Below are 436 nucleotides of genomic sequence, written 5' to 3' on the forward strand. Positions count from 1 at the left end.
CCAACTTAATTACTATAAGATCTAGAATTGACCTAAAAAGTAATTAAGTGTTACTTTTTTATTTTTATCATTAAAAATTTAGCTAAATTATTAGATGTTGGATTTGTTATAAAAATATTTGTAAGCTTTTAACGATTTCATTCTAAAGCTAGATATTGTTGTTCAACAAATCAAATCTCTTTTTTTTTTCAATCAATACGTCAACTATTGGTTTAACTTTATCATTTGGTACAATCATTTCATACTATTAGTGTCTACTCAGTGGGGGTAGTATTAGCGAGGTTGGTAGTGTATGTTTATAAGAAAACAATGCCTCAATTTCTTTAATACATACATAATTAATAGATTTTTGTCAAAGTCAATAAACATTTCCAGCAGTTCTATGTAATTATAATTAATTAATTATTGCATATTAGATATGTTTAAAAAAAGTGTA

Source organism: Arachis ipaensis, chromosome B06, assembly GCF_000816755.2.
Source record: "Arachis ipaensis cultivar K30076 chromosome B06, Araip1.1, whole genome shotgun sequence".
Classification (NCBI taxonomy): Eukaryota; Viridiplantae; Streptophyta; class Magnoliopsida; order Fabales; family Fabaceae; genus Arachis; species Arachis ipaensis.